Here is a 19,023-nt window from a genome sequence, read left to right on the forward strand (position 1 = left end):
GGTTAAAGCGCCTGTCTAGTAAACAGGAGATCCTGAGTTTGAATCTCAGCAGTACCTTTTGTTTTACACAACCTCATAGAAGAGGTACTGTTAGATAATAGACTCATTCTTTGTAAACCCAGTTGGTCCTATTATATTTAGGGCTCCCGGTTTTATGGCGTTTATATTTTTGACATTTCCGTCTGTATTTATCCATATTTAATTTGTTGTCAACTTTATCTGTATTCATCCATATTTATTATGGGTTTTGTGAGAAAAATAAAGCTGAAACTGGTATATTTCCATATTTATTTAACCAATAAATATGCAGCCATGCTTTAATGTCTGCCAGGTGTTAGTGATATGAACAAATGCAGAAGATAAATCAATTCACTTATATGAGAGTATGCGCATTTCAGTATCAGTTTAGTTTTTATGAAGTGAAAAGATGTTTTTAAGCTGCACTGCCATCAAAGAACAACATGGGAAACAGTAATGCAAGCTTCAAACAACAGGTGCAGCACACTTAGCACAAGAGTAGCAAAGACACAATTATGCGGATATGCAGATGTTTACGAACCACATAATTAGTTTCCACGTCAAAATGTAATGACATAAAAAGGAAAGCGTAGTCGGCAGGATTCGAACCTGCGCGGGGAGACCCCAATGGATTTCAAGTCCATCGCCTTAACCACTCGGCCACGACTACACCTTTCAAGATGTGCACTCACTCATAAATAAGCTGTAATGTGGTCTATAGTATGGGTAAAAGATGTTAGTTAATGAAGGGAAGGCGCAGACAATATTGAGCACATAATCTTCTTTATAAGGTTATAAACTGTGTTCTCTGGAGAATCACAGAAGAAGGCGCAGCAAGGGTCCAGTTCTATGAAAGTGAAGGGAGGGGCAGGTATGAGAGATTGGGTGAAGAGTACAGAGAAAAAGGTACAGGAAGTGAAGGGTTAAGGATTGAGAGCCCAGTGAGTGACAGTGTGTGGTATGGATTAAGCTCGGGTGTGAGATGAACCTGCATAGCATTGAGCATGCGAGTGCTACCAAGCCGAGACCAGTACCTTTCTGGATGAGTGTGGCAGATGGGAGGGTCTGCGGATGATTCTTGCCTTCAATCCATCTTTTCTGGGGAGTGATGGTCGTGCAGCTCTTGTTATTGAAGCACGTTCAGTGCAGCTCATTAAATACTATCTGTGTACTTTGGTGATGCTCCCCGGTGTGTGCGAATTGGTGCAGGATTATTGGAGCGCTTCAATGTCTTGGCCTGAAGCTATGATGGGTCAGCAATGGCCTGTCTGTCTGTCTATTCAATGTCTCTGTGTACAGTCACTGCCTCTTCAGTTTCAATAGAACTCCTTTAGTATCACATTATGCTTTGGCCGGTTAGGTCAGTTGGTTAGAGCATGGTGCTAGTAACACCAAGGCTGTGAGTTCGATCTCCGTACGGGCAACACCTTTTCCATAAAGTAGAAAAGAAATCCATTAAAAAACAAGGCTATAAAAACACCATATAGGGTTGTTGTTTATTCTGGTAATTTACTGAGCTCTGGTGGCTGATGTTTGGACCAGGACCAGGGTGAGTATTGCTATAGCCATGTAAAGGGCACTGCGGGCTATCAGCCCTCCTTGCTGTGATACCCGCCTCTGCCTAGTTTTCTTGGGTCTCTCAAAGGGCACTTTGTGAAGCGCTGTTTGAACATGGACGCGTCACTGAGGTGACACTTTCTCTCCGTGAGTTGCGGTTCCTCTGCTTCTTGGTGGGATGTCCAGAGGTCACGAGAGGTGAAGGAAAGAGCACATGGGTAATATAGGCATCAGGAATGATCTTGTGTATATTGGTGACCTTTAAATAATTGTAATCTGGTTTAGTTTAGCGAATGCATTGAGCCCCTGGCCCATCAGTGTAAAACTTTAGAAAATAAATACAGATACGTACGTATAATGATATTAGTTTTTCATGACCCTCTTTGTAATATTTTCATCTTAATATCAGATTTTTCTTCTCCATTTTCTTTTCGGTAGCAGCTGAAAAATATCAAATCTTTCAAGACAGAAAAATATGCAGGGCCTCACAGTGACACCAGGACAGAAGGTACAGTGGTGAGTCGTAAAACAGAGTAGGTGCTGTGGCTTAGTTGGTTAAAGCGCCTGTCTAGTAAACAGGAGATCCTGAGTTCGAATCTCAGCAGTACCTTTTGTTTTACACAACCTCATAGAAGAGGTACTGTTAGATAATAGACTCATTCTTTGTAAACCCAGTTGGTCCTATTATATTTAGGGCTCCCGGTTTTATGGTGTTTATTTTTTTGACATTTCCGTCTGTATTTATCCATATTTAATTTGTTGTCAACTTTATCTGTATTCATCCATATTTATTATGGGTTTTGTGAGAAAAATAAAGCTGAAACTGGTATATTTCCATATTTATTTAACCAATAAATATGCAGCCATGCTTTAATGTCTGCAAGGTGTTAGTGATATGAACAAATGCAGAAGATAAATCAATTCACTTATAAGAGAGTATGCGCATTTCAGTATCAGTTTGGTTTTGTGAAGTGAAAAGATGTTTTTAAGCTGCACTTCCATCAAAGTACAACATGGGAAGCAGTAATGCAAGCTTCAAACAACAGGTGCAGCACACTTGGCACAAGAGTAGCAAAGACACAATTATGCGGATATGCAGATGTTTACGAACCACATAATTAGTTTCCACGTCAAAATGTAATGACATAATAAAAAGGAAAGCGTAGTCGGCAGGATTCGAACCTGCGCAGGGAGACCCCAATGGATTTCAAGTCCATCGCCTTAACCACTCGGCCACGACTACACCTTTCAAGATGTGCACTCACTCATAAATAAGCTGTAATGTGGTCTATAGTATGGGTAAAAGATGTTAGTTAATGAAGGGAAGGTGCAGACAATATTGAGCACATAATCTTCTTTATAAGGTTATAAACTGTGTTCTCTGGAGAATCACAGAAGAAGGCGCAGCAAGGGTCCAGTTCTATGAAAGTGAAGGGAGGGGCAGGTATGAGAGATTGGGTAAGGAGTACAGAGAAAAAGGTACAGGAAGTGAAGGGTTAAGGATTGAGAGCCCAGTGAGTGACAGTGTGTGGTATGGATTAAGCTCGGGTGTGAGATGAACCTGCATAGCATTGAGCATGCGAGTGCTACCAAGCCGAGACCAGTACCTTTCTGGATGAGTGTGGCAGATGGGAGGGTCTGCGGATGATTCTTGCCTTCAATCCATCTTTTCTGGGGAGTGATGGTCGTGCAGCTCTTGTTATTGAAGCACGTTCAGTGCAGCTCATTAAATACTATCTGTGTTCTTTGGTGATGCTCCCCGGTGTGTGCGAATTGGTGCAGGATTATTGGAGCGCTTCAATGTCTTGGCCTGAAACTATGATGGGTCAGCAATGGCCTGTCTGTCTGTCTATTCAATGTCTCTGTGTACAGTCACTGCCTCTTCAGTTTCAATAGAACTCCTTTAGTATCACATTATGGTTTGGCCGGTTAGGTCAGTTGGTTAGAGCATGGTGCTAGTAACACCAAGGCTGTGAGTTCGATCTCCGTACGGGCAACACCGTTTCCATAAAGTAGAAAAGAAATCCATTAAAAAAGAAGGCTATAAAAACACCATATAGGGTTGTTGTTTATTCTGGTAATTTACTGAGCTCTGGTGGCTGATGTTTGGACAAGGACCAGGGTGAGTATTGCTATAGCCATGTAAAGAGCACTTCGGGCTATCAGCCCTCCTTGCTGTGAAACCCGCCTCTGCCAAGTTTTCTTGGGTCTCTCAAAGTGCACTTTGTGAAGCGCTGTTTGAACATGGACGCGTCACTGAGGTGACACTTTCTCTCCGTGAGTTGCGGTTCCTCTGCTTCTTGGTGGGATGTCCAGAGGTCACGAGAGGTGAAGGAAAGAGCACATGGGTAATGTAGGCATCAGGAATGATCTTGTGTATATTGGTGACCTTTAAATAATTGTAATCTGGTTTAGTTTAACGAATGCATTGAGCCCCTGGCCCATCAGTGTAAAACTTTAGAAAATAAATACAGATACGTACGTATAATGATATTAGTTTTTCATGACCCTCTTTGTAATATTTCCATCTTAATATCAGATTTTTCTTCTCCATTTTCTTTTCGGTAGCAGCTGAAAAATATCAAATCTTTCAAGACAGAAAAATATGCAGGGCCTCACAGTGACACCAGGACAGAAGGTACAGTGGTGAGTTGTGAAACAGAGTAGGTGCTGTGGCTTGGTTGGTTAATGCGCCTGTCTAGTAAACAGGAGATCCTGAGTTCGAATCTCAGCAGTACCTTTTGTTTTACACAACCTCATAGAAGAGGTACGGTTAGATAATAGACTCATTCTTTGTAAACCCAGTTGGTCCTATTATATTTAGGGATCCCGGTTTTATGGTGTTTATTTTTTTGACATTTCCGTCTGTATTTATCCATATTTAATTTGTTGTCAACTTTATCTGTATTCATCCATATTTATTATGGGTTTTGTGAGAAAAATAAAGCTGAAACTGGTATATTTCCATATTTTTTTAACCAATAAATATGCAGCCATGCTTTAATGTCTGCCAGGTGTTAGTGATATGAACAAATGCAGAAGATACATCAATTCACTTATATGAGAGTATGCGCATTTCAGTATCAGTTTGGTTTTGTGAAGTGAAAAGATGTTTTTAAGCTGCACTGCCATCAAAGTACAACATGGGAAGCAGTAATGCAAGCTTCAAACAACAGGTGCAGCACACTTAGCACAAGAGTAGCAAAGACACAATTATGCGGATATGCAGATGGTTACGAACCACATAATTAGTTTCCACGTCAAAATGTAATGACATAATAAAAAGGAAAGCGTAGTCGGCAGGATTCGAAACTGCGCGGTGAGATACCAATGGATTGCAAGTCCATCGCCTTAACCACTCGGCCATGACTACACCTTTCTAGATGTGCACTCACTCATAAATAAGCAGTAATGTGGTCTATAGTAAGGGTAAAAGATGTTAGTTAATGAAGGGAAGGCGCAGACAATATTGAGCACATAATCTTTTTTATAAGGTTATAAACTGTGTTTTCTGGAGAATCACAGAAGAAGGCGCAGCAAGGGTCCAGTTCTATGAAAGTGAAGGGAGGGGCAGGTATGAGAGATTGGGTAAGGAGTACAGAGAAAAAGGTACAGGAAGTGAAGGGTTAAGGATTGAGAGCCCAGTGAATGACAGTGTGTGGTATGGATTAAGCTCGGGAGTGAGATGAACCTGCATAGCATTGAGCATGCGAGTGCTACCAAGCCGAGACCAGTACCTTTCTGGATGAGTGTGGCAGATGGGAGGGTCTGCGGATGATTCTTGCCTTCAATCCATCTTTTCTGGGGAGTGATGGTCGTGCAGCTCTTGTTATTGAAGCACGTTCAGTGCAGCTCATTAAATACTATCTGTGTTCTTTGGTGATGCTCCCCGGTGTGTGCGAATTGGTGCAGGATTATTGGAGCGCTTCAATGTCTTGGCCTGAAACTATGATGGGTCAGCAATGGACTGTCTGTCTGTCTATTCAATGTCTCTGTGTACAGTCACTGCCTCTTCAGTTTCAGTAGAACTCCTTTAGTATCACATTATGCTTTGGCCGGTTAGGTCAGTTGGTTAGAGCATGGTGCTAGTAACACCAAGGCTGTGAGTTCGATCTCTGTACGGGCAACACCTTTTTCATAAAGTAGAAAAGAAATCCATTAAAAAACAAGGCTATAAAAACACCATATAGGGTTGTTGTTTATTCTGGTAATTTACTGAGCTCTGGTGGCTGATGTTTGGACCAGGACCAGGGTGAGTATTGCTATAGCCATGTAAAGGGCACTGCGGGCTATCAGCCCTCCTTGCTGTGATACCCGCCTCTGCCAAGTTTTCTTGGGTCTCTCAAAGTGCACTTTGTGAAGCGCTGTTTGAACATGGACGCGTCACTTAGGTGACACTTTCTCTCCGTGAGTTGCGGTTCCTCTGCTGCTTGGTGGGATGTCCAGAGGCCACGAGAGGTGAAGGAAAGAGCACATGGGTAATGTAGGCATCAGGAATGATCTTGTGTATATTAATGACCTTTAAATAATTGTAATCTGGTTTAGTTTAACGAATGCATTGAGCCCCTGGCCCATCAGTGTAAAACTTTAGAAAATAAATACAGATACGTACGTATAATGATATCAGTTTTTCATGACCCTCTTTGTAATATTTCCATCTTAATATCTGATTTTTCTTCTCCATTTTCTTATCGGTAGCAGCTGAAAAATATCAAATCTTTCAAGACAGAAAAATATGCTGGGCCTCACAGTGACACCAGGACAGAAGGTACAGTGGTGAGTCGTGAAACAGAGTAGGTGCTGTGGCTTAGTTGGTTAAAGCGCCTGTCTAGTAAACAGGAGATCCTGAGTTCGAATCTCAGCAGTACATTTTGTTTTACGCAACCTCATAGAAGAGGTACTGTTAGATAATAGACTCATTCTTTGTAAACCCAGTTGGTCCTATTATATTTAGGGCTCCCGGTTTTATGGTGTTTATTTTTTTGACATTTCCGTCTGTATTTATCCATATTTAATTTGTTGTCAACTTTATCTGTATTCATCCATATTTATTATGGGCTTTGTGAGAAAAATAAAGCTGAAACTGGTATATTTCCATATTTATTTAACCAATAAATATGCAGCCATGCTTTAATGTCTGCCAGGTGTTAGTGATATGAACAAATGCAGAAGATAAATCAATTCACTTATATGAGAGTATGCGCATTTCAGTATCAGTTTGGTTTTGTGAAGTGAAAAGATGTTTTTAAGCTGCACTGCCATCAAAGTACAACATGGGAAGCAGTAATGCAAGCTTCAAACAACAGGTGCAGCACACTTGGCACAAGAGTAGCAAAGACACAATTATGCGGATATGCAGATGTTTACGAACCACATAATTAGTTTCCACGTCAAAATGTAATGACATAATAAAAAGGAAAGCGTAGTCGGCAGGATTCGAACCTGTGCAGGGAGACCCCAATGGATTTCAAGTCCATCGCCTTAACCACTCGGCCACGACTATACCTTTCAAGATGTGCACTCACTCATAAATAAGCTGTAATGTGGTCTATAGTATGGGTAAAAGATGTTAGTTAATGAAGGGAAGGCGCAGACAATATTGAGCACATAATCTTCTTTATAAGGTTATAAACTGTGTTCTCTGGGAATCACAGAAGAAGGCGCAGCAAGGGTCCAGTTCTATGAAAGTGAAGGGAGGGGCAGGTATGAGAGATTGGGTAAGGAGTACAGAGAAAAAGGTACAGGAAGTGAAGGGTTAAGGATTGAGAGCCCAGTGAGTGACAGTGTGTGGTATGGATTAAGCTCGGGTGTGTGATGAACCTGCATAGCATTGAGCATGCGAGTGCTACCAAGCCGAGACCAGTACCTTTCTGGATGAGTGTGGCAGATGGGAGGGTCTGTGGATGATTCTTGCCTTCAATCCATCTTTTCTGGGGAGTGATGGTCGTGCAGCTCTTGTTATTGAAGCACGTTCAGTGCAGCTCATTAAATACTATCTGTGTTCTTTGGTGATGCTCCCCGGTGTGTGCGAATTGGTGCAGGATTATTGGAGCGCTTCAATGTCTTGGCCTGAGACTATGATGGGTCAGCAATGGCCTGTCTGTCTGTCTATTCAATGTCTCTGTGTACAGTCACTGCCTCTTCAGTTTCAATAGAACTCCTTTAGTATCACATTATGCTTTGGCCGGTTAGGTCAGTTGGTTAGAGCATGGTGCTAGTAACACCAAGGCTGTGAGTTCGATCTTCGTACGGGCAACACCTTTTCCATAAAGTAGAAAAGAAATCCATTAAAAAACAAGGCTATAAAAACACCATATAGGGTTGTTGTTTATTCTGGTAATTTACTGAGCTCTGGTGGCTGATGTTTGGACCAGGACCAGGGTGAGTATTGCTATAGCCATGTAAAGGGCACTGCGGGCTATCAGCCCTCCTTGCTGTGATACCCGCCTCTGCCAAGTTTTCTTGGGTCTCTCAAAGTGCACTTTGTGAAGCGCTGTTTGAACATGGACGCGTCACTTAGGTGACACTTTCTCTCCAAGAGTTGCGGTTCCTCTGCTTCTTGGTGGGATGTCCAGAGGCCACGAGAGGTGAAGGAAAGAGCACACGGGTAATGTAGGCATCAGGAATGATCTTGTGTATATTGGTGACCTTTAAATAATTGTAATCTGGTTTAGTTTAACGAATGCATTGAGCCCCTGGCCCATCAGTGTAAAACTTTAGAAAATAAATACAGATACGTACGTATAATGATATTAGTTTTTCATGACCCTCTTTGTAATATTTCCATCTTAATATCAGATTTTTCTTCTCCATTTTCTTTTCGGTAGCAGCTGAAAAATATCAAATCTTTCAAGACAGAAAAATATGCAGGGCCTCACAGTGACACCAGGACAGAAGGTACAGTGGTGAGTCGTGAAACAGAGTAGGTGCTGTGGCTTAGTTGGTTAAAGCGTCTGTCTAGTAAACAGGAGATCCTGAGTTCGAATCTCAGCAGTACCTTTTGTTTTACACAACCTCATAGGAGAGGTACTGTTAGATAATAGACTCATTCTTTGTAAACCCAGTTGGTCCTATTATATTTAGGGCTCCCGGTTTTATGGTGTTTATTTTTTTGACATTTCCGTCTGTATTTATCCATATTTAATTTGTTGTCAACTTTATCTGTATTCATCCATATTTATTATGGGTTTTGTGAGAAAAGTAAAGCTGAAACTGGTATATTTCCATATTTATTTAACCAATAAATATGCAGCCATGCTTTAATGTCTGCCAGGTGTTAGTGATATGAACAAATGCAGAAGATAAATCAAATCACTTATATGAGAGTATGCGCATTTCAGTATCAGTTTGGTTTTGTGAAGTGAAAAGATGTTTTTAAGCTGCACTGCCATCAAAGTACAACATGGGAAGCAGTAATGCAAGCTTCAAACAACAGGTGCAGCACACTTGGCACAAGAGTAGCAAAGACACAATTATGCGGATATGCAGATGTTTACGAACCACATAATTAGTTTCCACGTCAAAATGTAATGACATAATAAAAAGGAAAGCGTAGTCGGCAGGATTCGAACCTGCACGGGGAGACCCCAATGGAGTTCAAGTCCATCGCCTTAACCACTCGGCCACGACTACACCTTTCAAGATGTGCACTCACTCATAAATAAGCTGTAATGTGGTCTATAGTATGGGTAAAAGATGTTAGTTAATGAAGGGAAGGCGCAGACAATATTGAGCACATAATCTTCTTTATAAGGTTATAAACTGTGTTCTCTGGAGAATCACAGAAGAAGGCGCAGCAAGGGTCCAGTTCTATGAAAGTGAAGGGAGGGGCAGGTATGAGAGATTGGGTAAGGAGTACAGAGAAAAAGGTACAGGAAGTGAAGGGTTAAGGATTGAGAGCCCAGTGAGTGACAGTGTGTGGTATGGATTAAGCTCGGGTGTGAGATGAACCTGCATAGCATTGAGCATGCGAGTGCTACCAAGCCGAGACCAGTACCTTTCTGGATGAGTGTGGCAGATGGGAGGGTCTGCGGATGATTCTTGCCTTCAATCCATCTTTTCTGGGGAGTGATGGTCGTGCAGCTCTTGTTATTGAAGCACGTTCAGTGCAGCTCATTAAATACTATCTGTGCTCTTTGGTGATGCTCCCCGGTGTGTGCGAATTGGTGCAGGATTATTGGAGCGCTTCAATGTCTTGGCCTGAAACTATGATGGGTCAGCAATGGCCTGTCTGTCTGTCTATTCAATGTCTCTGTGTACAGTCACTGCCTCTTCAGTTTCAATAGAACTCCTTTAGTATCACATTATGCTTTGGCCGGTTAGGTCAGTTGGTTAGAGCATGGTACTAGTAACACCAAGGCTGTGAGTTCGATCTCCGTACGGGCAACAGCGTTTCCATAAAGTAGAAAAGAAATCCATTAAAAAAGAAGGCTATAAAAACACCATATAGGGTTGTTGTTTATTCTGGTAATTTACTGAGCTCTGGTGGCTGATGTTTGGACCAGGACCAGGGTGAGTATTGCTATAGCCATGTAAAGAGCACTTCGGGCTATCAGCCCTCCTTGCTGTGAAACCCGCCTCTGCCAAGTTTTCTTGGGTCTCTCAAAGTGCACTTTGTGAAGCGCTGTTTGAACATGGACGCGTCACTGAGGTGACACTTTCTCTCCGTGAGTTGCGGTTCCTCTGCTTCTTGGTGGGATGTCCAGAGGTCACGAGAGGTGAAGGAAAGAGCACATGGGTAATGTAGGCATCAGGATTGATCTTGTGTATATTGGTGACCTTTAAATAATTGTAATCTGGTTTAGTTTAACGAATGCATTGAGCCCCTGGCCCATCAGTGTAAAACTTTAGAAAATAAATACAGATACGTACGTAGAATGATATTAGTTTTTCATGACCCTCTTTGTAATATTTCCATCTTAATATCAGATTTTTCTTCTCCATTTTCTTTTCGGTAGCAGCTAAAAAATATCAAATCTTTCAAGACAGAAAAATATGCAGGGCCTCACAGTGACACCAGGACAGAAGGTACAGTGGTGAGTCGTGAAACAGAGTAGGTGCTGTGTCTTAGTTGGTTAAAGCGCCTGTCTAGTAAACAGGAGATCCTGAGTTTGAATCTCAGCAGTACCTTTTGTTTTACACAACCTCATAGAAGAGGTACTGTTAGATAATAGACTCATTCTTTGTAAACCCAGTTGGTCCTATTATATTTAGGGCTCCCGGTTTTATGGCGTTTATATTTTTGACATTTCCGTCTGTATTTATCCATATTTAATTTGTTGTCAACTTTATCTGTATTCATCCATATTTATTATGGGTTTTGTGAGAAAAATAAAGCTGAAACTGGTATATTTCCATATTTATTTAACCAATAAATATGCAGCCATGCTTTAATGTCTGCCAGGTGTTAGTGATATGAACAAATGCAGAAGATAAATCAATTCACTTATATGAGAGTATGCGCATTTCAGTATCAGTTTAGTTTTTATGAAGTGAAAAGATGTTTTTAAGCTGCACTGCCATCAAAGAACAACATGGGAAACAGTAATGCAAGCTTCAAACAACAGGTGCAGCACACTTAGCACAAGAGTAGCAAAGACACAATTATGCGGATATGCAGATGTTTACGAACCACATAATTAGTTTCCACGTCAAAATGTAATGACATAAAAAGGAAAGCGTAGTCAGCAGGATTCGAACCTGCGCGGGGAGACCCCAATGGATTTCAAGTCCATCGCCTTAACCACTCGGCCACGACTACACCTTTCAAGATGTGGTCTATAGTATGGGTAAAAGATGTTAGTTAATGAAGGGAAGGCGCAGACAATATTGAGCACATAATCTTCTTTATAAGGTTATAAACTGTGTTCTCTGGAGAATCACAGAAGAAGGCGCAGCAAGGGTCCAGTTCTATGAAAGTGAAGGGAGGGGCAGGTATGAGAGATTGGGTGAAGAGTACAGAGAAAAAGGTACAGGAAGTGAAGGGTTAAGGATTGAGAGCCCAGTGAGTGACAGTGTGTGGTATGGATTAAGCTCGGGTGTGAGATGAACCTGCATAGCATTGAGCATGCGAGTGCTACCAAGCCGAGACCAGTACCTTTCTGGATGAGTGTGGCAGATGGGAGGGTCTGCGGATGATTCTTGCCTTCAATCCATCTTTTCTGGGGAGTGATGGTCGTGCAGCTCTTGTTATTGAAGCACGTTCAGTGCAGCTCATTAAATACTATCTGTGTACTTTGGTGATGCTCCCCGGTGTGTGCGAATTGGTGCAGGATTATTGGAGCGCTTCAATGTCTTGGCCTGAAGCTATGATGGGTCAGCAATGGCCTGTCTGTCTGTCTATTCAATGTCTCTGTGTACAGTCACTGCCTCTTCAGTTTCAATAGAACTCCTTTAGTATCACATTATGCTTTGGCCGGTTAGGTCAGTTGGTTAGAGCATGGTGCTAGTAACACCAAGGCTGTGAGTTCGATCTCCGTACGGGCAACACCTTTTCCATAAAGTAGAAAAGAAATCCATTAAAAAACAAGGCTATAAAAACACCATATAGGGTTGTTGTTTATTCTGGTAATTTACTGAGCTCTGGTGGCTGATGTTTGGACCAGGACCAGGGTGAGTATTGCTATAGCCATGTAAAGGGCACTGCGGGCTATCAGCCCTCCTTGCTGTGATACCCGCCTCTGCCTAGTTTTCTTGGGTCTCTCAAAGGGCACTTTGTGAAGCGCTGTTTGAACATGGACGCGTCACTGAGGTGACACTTTCTCTCCGTGAGTTGCGGTTCCTCTGCTTCTTGGTGGGATGTCCAGAGGTCACGAGAGGTGAAGGAAAGAGCACATGGGTAATGTAGGCATCAGGATTGATCTTGTGTATATTGGTGACCTTTAAATAATTGTAATCTGGTTTAGTTTAGCGAATGCATTGAGCCCCTGGCCCATCAGTGTAAAACTTTAGAAAATAAATACAGATACGTACGTATAATGATATTAGTTTTTCATGACCCTCTTTGTAATATTTCCATCTTAATATCAGATTTTTCTTCTCCATTTTCTTTTCGGTAGCAGCTGAAAAATATCAAATCTTTCAAGACAGAAAAATATGCAGGGCCTCACAGTGACACCAGGACAGAAGGTACAGTGGTGAGTCGTGAAACAGAGTAGGTGCTGTGGCTTAGTTGGTTAATGCGCCTGTCTAGTAAACAGGAGATCCTGAGTTCGAATCTCAGCAGTACCTTTTGTTTTACACAACCTCATAGAAGAGGTACGGTTAGATAATAGACTCATTCTTTGTAAACCCAGTTGGTCCTATTATATTTAGGGATCCCGGTTTTATGGTGTTTATTTTTTTGACATTTCCGTCTGTATTTATCCATATTTAATTTGTTGTCAACTTTATCTGTATTCATCCATATTTATTATGGGTTTTGTGAGAAAAATAAAGCTGAAACTGGTATATTTCCATATTTTTTTAACCAATAAATATGCAGCCATGCTTTAATGTCTGCCAGGTGTTAGTGATATGAACAAATGCAGAAGATACATCAGTTCACTTATATGAGAGTATGCGCATTTCAGTATCAGTTTGGTTTTGTGAAGTGAAAAGATGTTTTTAAGCTGCACTGCCATCAAAGTACAACATGGGAAGCAGTAATGCAAGCTTCAAACAACAGGTGCAGCACACTTAGCACAAGAGTAGCAAAGACACAATTATGCGGATATGCAGATGGTTACGAACCACATAATTAGTTTCCACGTCAAAATGTAATGACATAATAAAAAGGAAAGCGTAGTCGGCAGGATTCGAAACTGCGCGGTGAGATACCAATGGATTGCAAGTCCATCGCCTTAACCACTCGGCCATGACTACACCTTTCTAGATGTGCACTCACTCATAAATAAGCAGTAATGTGGTCTATAGTAAGGGTAAAAGATGTTAGTTAATGAAGGGAAGGCGCAGACAATATTGAGCACATAATCTTCTTTATAAGGTTATAAACTGTGTTTTCTGGAGAATCACAGAAGAAGGCGCAGCAAGGGTCCAGTTCTATGAAAGTGAAGGGAGGGGCAGGTATGAGAGATTGGGTAAGGAGTACAGAGAAAAAGGTACAGGAAGTGAAGGGTTAAGGATTGAGAGCCCAGTGAATGACAGTATGTGGTATGGATTAAGCTCGGGAGTGAGATGAACCTGCATAGCATTGAGCATGCGAGTGCTACCAAGCCGAGACCAGTACCTTTCTGGATGAGTGTGGCAGATGGGAGGGTCTGCGGATGATTCTTGCCTTCAATCCATCTTTTCTGGGGAGTGATGGTCGTGCAGCTCTTGTTATTGAAGCACGTTCAGTGCAGCTCATTAAATACTATCTGTGTTCTTTGGTGATGCTCCCCGGTGTGTGCGAATTGGTGCAGGATTATTGGAGCGCTTCAATGTCTTGGCCTGAAACTATGATGGGTCAGCAATGGACTGTCTGTCTGTCTATTCAATGTCTCTGTGTACAGTCACTGCCTCTTCAGTTTCAGTAGAACTCCTTTAGTATCACATTATGCTTTGGCCGGTTAGGTCAGTTGGTTAGAGCATGGTGCTAGTAACACCAAGGCTGTGAGTTCGATCTCTGTACGGGCAACACCTTTTTCATAAAGTAGAAAAGAAATCCATTAAAAAACAAGGCTATAAAAACACCATATAGGGTTGTTGTTTATTCTGGTAATTTACTGAGCTCTGGTGGCTGATGTTTGGACCAGGACCAGGGTGAGTATTGCTATAGCCATGTAAAGGGCACTGCGGGCTATCAGCCCTCCTTGCTGTGATACCCGCCTCTGCCAAGTTTTCTTGGGTCTCTCAAAGTGCACTTTGTGAAGCGCTGTTTGAACATGGACGCGTCACTTAGGTGACACTTTCTCTCCGTGAGTTGCGGTTCCTCTGCTGCTTGGTGGGATGTCCAGAGGCCACGAGAGGTGAAGGAAAGAGCACATGGGTAATGTAGGCATCAGGAATGATCTTGTGTATATTAATGACCTTTAAATAATTGTAATCTGGTTTAGTTTAACGAATGCATTGAGCCCCTGGCCCATCAGTGTAAAACTTTAGAAAATAAATACAGATACGTACGTATAATGATATCAGTTTTTCATGACCCTCTTTGTAATATTTCCATCTTAATATCTGATTTTTCTTCTCCATTTTCTTATCGGTAGCAGCTGAAAAATATCAAATCTTTCAAGACAGAAAAATATGCTGGGCCTCACAGTGACACCAGGACAGAAGGTACAGTGGTGAGTCGTGAAACAGAGTAGGTGCTGTGGCTTAGTTGGTTAAAGCGCCTGTCTAGTAAACAGGAGATCCTGAGTTCGAATCTCAGCAGTACATTTTGTTTTACGCAACCTCATAGAAGAGGTACTGTTAGATAATAGACTCATTCTTTGTAAACCCAGTTGGTCCTATTATATTTAGGGCTCCCGGTTTTATGGTGTTTATTTTTTTGACATTTCCGTCTGTATTTATCCATATTTAATTTGTTGTCAACTTTATCTGTATTCATCCATATTTATTATGGGCTTTGTGAGAAAAATAAAGCTGAAACTGGTATATTTCCATATTTATTTAACCAATAAATATGCAGCCATGCTTTAATGTCTGCCAGGTGTTAGTGATATGAACAAATGCAGAAGATAAATCAATTCACTTATATGAGAGTATGCGCATTTCAGTATCAGTTTGGTTTTGTGAAGTGAAAAGATGTTTTTAAGCTGCACTGCCATCAAAGTACAACATGGGAAGCAGTAATGCAAGCTTCAAACAACAGGTGCAGCACACTTGGCACAAGAGTAGCAAAGACACAATTATGCGGATATGCAGATGTTTACGAACCACATAATTAGTTTCCACGTCAAAATGTAATGACATAATAAAAAGGAAAGCGTAGTCGGCAGGATTCGAACCTGTGCAGGGAGACCCCAATGGACTTCAAGTCCATCGCCTTAACCACTCGGCCACGACTATACCTTTCAAGATGTGCACTCACTCATAAATAAGCTGTAATGTGGTCTATAGTATGGGTAAAAGATGTTAGTTAATGAAGGGAAGGCGCAGACAATATTGAGCACATAATCTTCTTTATAAGGTTATAAACTGTGTTCTCTGGAGAATCACAGAAGAAGGCGCAGCAAGGGTCCAGTTCTATGAAAGTGAAGGGAGGGGCAGGTATGAGAGATTGGGTAAGGAGTACAGAGAAAAAGGTACAGGAAGTGAAGGGTTAAGGATTGAGAGCCCAGTGAGTGACAGTGTGTGGTATGGATTAAGCTCGGGTGTGAGATGAACCTGCATAGCATTGAGCATGCGAGTGCTACCAAGCCGAGACCAGTACCTTTCCGGATGAGTGTGGCAGATGGGAGGGTCTGCGGATGATTCTTGCCTTCAATCCATCTTTTCTGGGGAGTGATGGTCGTGCAGCTCTTGTTATTGAAGCACGTTCAGTGCAGCTCATTAAATACTATCTGTGTTCTTTGGTGATGCTCCCCGGTGTGTGCGAATTGGTGCAGGATTATTGGAGCGCTTCAATGTCTTGGCCTGAAACTATGATGGGTCAGCAATGGCCTGTCTGTCTGTCTATTCAATGTCTCTGTGTACAGTCACTGCCTCTTCAGTTTCAATAGAACTCCTTTAGTATCACATTATGCTTTGGCCGGTTAGGTCAGTTGGTTAGAGCATGGTGCTAGTAACACCAAGGCTGTGAGTTCGATCTCCGTACGGGCAACACCTTTTCCATAAAGTAGAAAAGAAATCCATTAAAAAACAAGGCTATAAAAACACCATATAGGGTTGTTGTTTATTCTGGTAATTTACTGAGCTCTGGTGGCTGATGTTTGGACCAGGACCAGGGTGAGTATTGCTATAGCCATGTAAAGGGCACTGCGGGCTATCAGCCCTCCTTGCTGTGAAACCCGCCTCTGCCAAGTTTTCTTGGGTCTCTCAAAGTGCACTTTGTGAAGCGCTGTTTGAACATGGACGCGTCACTGAGGTGACACTTTCTCTCCGTGAGTTGCGGTTCCTCTGCTTCTTGGTGGGATGTCCAGAGGTCACGAGAGGTGAAGGAAAGAGCACATGGGTAATGTAGGCATCAGGAATGATCTTGTGTATATTGGTGACCTTTAAATAATTGTAATCTGGTTTAGTTTAACGAATGCATTGAGCCCCTGGCCCATCAGTGTAAAGCTTTAGAAAATAAATACAGATACGTACGTATAATGATATTAGTTTTTCATGACCCTCTTTGTAATATTTCCATCTTAATATCAGATTTTTCTTCTCCAATTTCTTTTCGGTAGCAGCTGAAAAATATCAAATCTTTCAAGACAGAAAAATATGCAGGGCCTCACAGTGACACCAGGACAGAAGGTACAGTGGTGAATCATGAAACAGAGTAGGTGCTGTGTCTTAGTTGGTTAATGCGCCTGTCTAGTAAACAGGAGATCCTGAGTTCGAATCTCAGCAGTACCTTTTGTTTTACACAACCTCATAGAAGAGGTACTGTTAGATAATAGACTCATTCTTTGTAAACCAGTTGGTCCTATTATATTTAGGGCTCCCGGTTTTATGGTGTTTATTTTTTTGACATTTCCGTCTGTATTTATCCATATTTAATTTGTTGTCAACTTTATCTGTATTCATCCATATTTATTATGGGTTTTGTGAGAAAAATAAAGCTGAAACTGGTATATTTCCATATTTATTTAACCAATAAATATGCAGCCATGCTTTAATGTCTGCCAGGTGTTAGTGATATGAACAAATGCAGAAGATAAATCAATTCACTTATATGAGAGTATGCGCATTTCAGTATCAGTTTAGTTTTTATGAAGTGAAAAGATGTTTTTAAGCAGCACTGCCATCAAAGTACAACATGGGAAACAGTAATGCAAGCTTCAAACAACAGGTGCAGCACACTTAGCACAAGAGTAGCAAAGACACAATTATGCGGATATGCAGATGTTTACGAACCACATAATTAGTTTCCACGTCAAAATGTAATGACATAAAAAGGAAAGCGTAGTCGGCAGGATTCGAACCAGCGCGGGGAGACCCCAATGGATTTCAAGTCCATCGCCTTAACCACTCGGCCACGACTACACCTTTCAAGATGTGCACTCACTCATAAATAAGCTGTAATGTGGTCTATTGTATGGGTAAAAGATGTTAGTTAATGAAGGGAAGGCGCAGACAATATTGAGCACATAATCTTCTTTATAAGGTTATAAACTGTGTTCTCTGGAGAATCACAGAAGAAGGCGCAGCAAGGGTCCAGTTCTATGAAAGTGAAGGGAGGGGCAGGTATGAGAGATTGGGTAAGGAGTACAGAGAAAAAGGTACAGGAAGTGAAGGGTTAAGGATTGAGAGCCCAGTGAGTGACAGTGTGTGGTATGGATTAAGCTCGGGTGTGAGATGAACCTGCATAGCATTGAGCATGCGAGTGCTACCAAGCCGAGACCAGTACCTTTCTGGATGAGTGTGGCAGATGGGAGGGTCTGCGGATGATTCTTGCCTTCAATCCATCTTTTCTGGGGAGTGATGGTCGTGCAGCTCTTGTTATTGAAGCACGTTCAGTGCAGCTCATTAAATACTATCTGTGTTCTTTGGTGATGCTCCCCGGTGTGTGCGAATTGGTGCAGGATTATTGGAGCGCTTCAATGTCTTGGCCTGAAACTATGATGGGTCAGCAATGGCCTGTCTGTCTGTCTATTCAATGTCTCTGTGTACAGTCACTGGATCTTCAGTTTCAATAGAACTCCTTTAGAATCACATTATGTTTTGGCCGGCTAGGTCAGTTGGTTAGAGCATGGTGCTAGTAACACCAAGGCTGTGAGTTCGATCTCCGTACGGGCAACACCTTTTCCATAAAGTAGAAAAGAAATCCATTAAAAAACAAGGCTATAAAAACACCATATAGGGTTGTTGTTTATTCTGGTAATTTACTGAGCTCTGGTGGCTGATGTTTGGACCAGGACCAGGGTGAGTATTGCTATAGCCATGTAAAGGGCACTGCGGGCTATCAGCCCTCCTTGCTGTGAAACCCGCCTCTGCCAAGTTTTCTTGGGTCTCTCAAAGTGCACTTTGTGAAGCGCTGTTTGAACATGGACGCGTCACTGAGGTGACACTTTCTCTCCGTGAGTTGCGGTTCCTCTGCTTCTTGGTGGGATGTCCAGAGGTCACGAGAGGTGAAGGAAAGAGCACATGGGTAATGTAGGCATCAGGAATGATCTTGTGTATATTGGTGACCTTTAAATAATTGTAATATGGTTTAGTTTAACGAATGCATTGAGCCCCTGGCCCATAAGTGTAAAAATTTAGAAAATAAATACAGATACGTACGTATAATGATATTAGTTTTTCATGACCCTCTTTGTAATATTTCCATCTTAATATCAGATTTTTCTTCTCCAATTTCTTTTCGGTAGCAGC

At 41.8% G+C, this 19,023-nt stretch overlaps 11 non-coding genes across 11 annotated transcripts; 4 read left to right on the forward strand and 7 right to left on the reverse strand.

Moving 5' to 3' along the window:
- Positions 1-606: 606 nt before the first annotated feature.
- On the reverse strand, positions 607-688 carry TRNAS-UGA (transfer RNA serine (anticodon UGA)). The gene has a single exon. It is a non-coding gene; the product is annotated as a tRNA-Ser (tRNA).
- A 1,423-nt stretch (positions 689-2,111) lies between these two features.
- On the forward strand, positions 2,112-2,185 carry TRNAT-AGU (transfer RNA threonine (anticodon AGU)). Its single transcript has one exon. It is a non-coding gene; the product is annotated as a tRNA-Thr (tRNA).
- A 551-nt stretch (positions 2,186-2,736) lies between these two features.
- TRNAS-UGA (transfer RNA serine (anticodon UGA)) lies at positions 2,737-2,818 on the reverse strand. Its single transcript has one exon. It is a non-coding gene; the product is annotated as a tRNA-Ser (tRNA).
- A 3,553-nt stretch (positions 2,819-6,371) lies between these two features.
- Positions 6,372-6,445, forward strand: TRNAT-AGU (transfer RNA threonine (anticodon AGU)). The gene has a single exon. It is a non-coding gene; the product is annotated as a tRNA-Thr (tRNA).
- Positions 6,446-6,996: 551 nt separating this feature from the next.
- TRNAS-UGA (transfer RNA serine (anticodon UGA)) lies at positions 6,997-7,078 on the reverse strand. Its single transcript has one exon. It is a non-coding gene; the product is annotated as a tRNA-Ser (tRNA).
- A 1,422-nt stretch (positions 7,079-8,500) lies between these two features.
- Positions 8,501-8,574, forward strand: TRNAT-AGU (transfer RNA threonine (anticodon AGU)). The gene has a single exon. It is a non-coding gene; the product is annotated as a tRNA-Thr (tRNA).
- A 551-nt stretch (positions 8,575-9,125) lies between these two features.
- TRNAS-UGA (transfer RNA serine (anticodon UGA)) lies at positions 9,126-9,207 on the reverse strand. Its single transcript has one exon. It is a non-coding gene; the product is annotated as a tRNA-Ser (tRNA).
- Positions 9,208-11,253: 2,046 nt separating this feature from the next.
- On the reverse strand, positions 11,254-11,335 carry TRNAS-UGA (transfer RNA serine (anticodon UGA)). Its single transcript has one exon. It is a non-coding gene; the product is annotated as a tRNA-Ser (tRNA).
- A 3,525-nt stretch (positions 11,336-14,860) lies between these two features.
- Positions 14,861-14,934, forward strand: TRNAT-AGU (transfer RNA threonine (anticodon AGU)). Its single transcript has one exon. It is a non-coding gene; the product is annotated as a tRNA-Thr (tRNA).
- A 551-nt stretch (positions 14,935-15,485) lies between these two features.
- On the reverse strand, positions 15,486-15,567 carry TRNAS-UGA (transfer RNA serine (anticodon UGA)). Its single transcript has one exon. It is a non-coding gene; the product is annotated as a tRNA-Ser (tRNA).
- Positions 15,568-17,612: 2,045 nt separating this feature from the next.
- TRNAS-UGA (transfer RNA serine (anticodon UGA)) lies at positions 17,613-17,694 on the reverse strand. The gene has a single exon. It is a non-coding gene; the product is annotated as a tRNA-Ser (tRNA).
- Between the last annotated feature and the right edge of the window lie 1,329 nt (positions 17,695-19,023).

The sequence above is a fragment of the Triturus cristatus genome, chromosome 4_2 (assembly GCF_964204655.1).
Source record: "Triturus cristatus chromosome 4_2, aTriCri1.1, whole genome shotgun sequence".
Classification (NCBI taxonomy): domain Eukaryota; kingdom Metazoa; phylum Chordata; class Amphibia; order Caudata; family Salamandridae; genus Triturus; species Triturus cristatus.